The sequence below is a fragment of the Opisthocomus hoazin genome, chromosome 10, assembly GCF_030867145.1.
Source record: "Opisthocomus hoazin isolate bOpiHoa1 chromosome 10, bOpiHoa1.hap1, whole genome shotgun sequence".
In the NCBI taxonomy this organism is placed as follows: Eukaryota; Metazoa; Chordata; class Aves; order Opisthocomiformes; family Opisthocomidae; genus Opisthocomus; species Opisthocomus hoazin.
Genome location: NC_134423.1, coordinates 21,422,345 through 21,425,493, shown reverse-complemented (window position 1 = coordinate 21,425,493; position 3,149 = coordinate 21,422,345).

Below are 3,149 nucleotides of genomic sequence, written 5' to 3'. Positions count from 1 at the left end.
GCCTCGGTTCCGCCTGCCGCGCATGCGCGGTGGCGCCGGGAGAGGCGGGGGAAGCGGAGAGCGGAGGGGCCCGCCATGTTCCGTCGCGCTTCCCGCCTGGCGGGGGCTGGGCGCCAGCCGGTAGCGGTGCGGGGGGACCCGCCCTACGAGCGGCTTAAATAATGAGAAGGGAGGGTCGCTGTCCCGCACGCCGGCCTTCGCAGGGCTCCTCTTGGCCGCAGGGCGGTGGGGGTTGGTCTTCCTGCCTCATGGCTGCTGCGGCACTGATGCTGCTCCCAGGCGAGGGCGGCCTGTGTGAGCAAGGAGCTTGCTGCCTTGGCTGCCCTAGACGGGGCTTTAGCTAGGCTTTGGGAGCGCGGAGATGGGGTGCGATACGGATGACAGCTCCAAAATGATCCTAGGCCCTTGCTGCGCTGTCAGAGAGCCCTGGCTGTCAGTCCCAGACTGGCATTGGACCTGACGTCCCAGCCCCTGGAATGTTTCTTCTGGTTTCGTTTCAGTAATGCCCAACGGTCATGCTCACATTCACCCCAAAGTTACTGCAAGTCACGAATCTGATAACACCGTAAAGCATAGATCCCATCATCTACAGCCTTCAGGAAAAGGTCTCAGTCACAAAATTCCACTCTTGTTCTGGAGATCGTAATACCTACTAGATACTCAGAGGAATACTTCTAACAATGTTCTTTACAGAGCCATTATTTTTTGTCCTTGATTTGCCTAACACAGCTTTGGAGCAAATACAGATAGAATCATAGGTTGGAAAAGACCTCTAAGATCATCGAGTCCAACTGTCAACACCACCATGCCTGCCAAACCATATCCTGAAGTGTCACATCTACACGTTTTTTAAACACCTCCAGGGATGGTGACTCAGCCACTCCCCTGGGCAGCCTGTGCCAATGCCTGACCACTCTCTCAGTAAAGAAATTTTTCCTAATATCCAATCTAAACCTCCCCTGATGCAACTTCAGGCCGTTTTCTCTTGTCCTATTGCTAGTTACTTGGGAGAAGAAACCAACACCTGCCTCACTACAACCTCCTTTCAGGTAGTTGTAGAGAGAAGCAAGGTCCCCCCTCAGCCACCTCTTCTCCAGACTAAACAACCCCAGCTCCCTCAACCGCTCCTTGTAACACTTGCTCTCCAGACCCCTCACCAGCCTCGTTGCCCTTCTCTGGACACACTCCAGCACCTCAATGTCCTTCTTGCAGTGAGGGGGCCAAAACTGCACACAGTACTCCAGGTGCGGCCTCACCAGTGCCGAGTACAGGGGCACGATCACCTCCCTACTCCTGCTGGCCATACCATTCCTGATACAAGCCAGGATGCCGTTGGCCACCTTGGCCACCTGGGCACACTGCTGGCTCATGTTCAGCCGGCTGTCAACCAACTCCCCAAGGTCCTTTTCCACCAGGCAGCTTTCCAGCCACTCCTCCCCAAGCAGATCGCAAAGGATGAGCATCACTCCACACAGCACTGAACCCTCGAGTCCTGCCGAGACAGACCTGTTCTATCCAGGAGAGCAAGCTGCATTTCCCACGCGCAGCAGCAGAGCAGCTCCCCGGGCTGAGCGTGATGGCGGGGCCGACGCCAGCCTGGCTGATGGGACTCCCTCCAGTTCTTGCAGTATTTTTGCTCAGTTAGGCTGCAGGGAGGAATTCTCCGCGTACTTTTTGGAAAGCCATTTAATCTTCCTCGATAGGTTGTCACCTGGCTCGGGACCTATTGACTTTTTCAGGAGCAAGCAGCCAGGAGGCGGCACCAGAGAACATGGACAGACACGTCCTCTGGGGGCTGCCACTTGTCACCAGGGTACAGAAACCTCAAATCCAGCCTTCGTCACATCTCTTTTGCATTGTTGGCAGGAGTTCTGTGTCTCTCAACAAGCATTAGCTTGCCATGTTACAGGTTTTCATTTACATTTCATGTAGCAGTAGATACAGAAAACATTATTGATGTCCTCACAGGCCTGTGCCAACGAGCAGGAATGCCTTGTGGCGTTGGCTGCTGTGCTATGGAAAAGCAAAACATTCTGTATTATTGAAAATCTTTTATAGAGGTGAAGAATGCAGTCTGCATTTAGTCCATTAGCACTGTATATGCGTTTTCACTATTATGATCACAAGTTCCATCTTTAAAATAACCACATCTAACATTGGGTGTTTTTTTGACAGAATTCAGCAAAAGTACATTTAAGAGAGAGACATTTGCGGTCTGATGTAGGCAAGTCAAAACACATTTCACATCTGTAAAGTACCTGGTTTCTTTTCCTTTATTTTACTCCGCTTTATAAGATAGTAATTTGTAGGTTTTGTTAACTAATCTAATACATTCTATTAAAAAGCACGCTGATTTCTACTGTTTAAAATTTTTTTTTTATGTATTTAATACTGCTACACAATAACATACGTGCTGATCAGAAAATGTGTTTTAACCCAAGGCAACACCACAGCATGCTCTAACGCAATCAAACGTATTAGCATGTTTTAACAAGTACTGGAATACGGTAGAGCTAATTGTACAGGCAGGTCCTGCCCAACACCTTTCTATATATGGTTGGGGTTTGCCCATACAAGTAAGACCAAAAGATTTTATGACGCAATTTCTTCATATAAGAGAAACAATAGAAGGGACACTCCGAGCCCAGTTTGGAGAGCAGCTAGTATGATACAACATTAATTTGCACACTTAGATCCCAAGCCTTCACCTCAGCTGACTTACTCCTTTCATCTTGTCATAACTTTCTGGCGTGACCCATCTTGGCTAAACAAACGTAGCAGTTCTGAAAAAGGCACTTACCAGAGCATTGTGGTGTTACTCAGTTCAGTTTAATGCTGTTACAGTATATCAGCTCGCTGTGGCATTAACCTCTCTCATTGCATAACACAAAGACATAGAGCTGTACTCATTTCTCCCACAATCTTTTACCTGTCTGATCACTTACATGCACTGTCAGTTAGAGATGGAGGGTATTGTTCGAGCCTTTCATGTACCAAACATCAGCCAATGTTACTGTACCACTAGGTACTGTGACACAATTAAGCCTTCTGGGCAATGATCAGTAGGATTTTGGAGGGCTACATGAAGACAGGCTTCTTCCTCGTTGTGGCTTCATGACATCTCTGTTTTCCAAAGCGGCTGAGGGAAA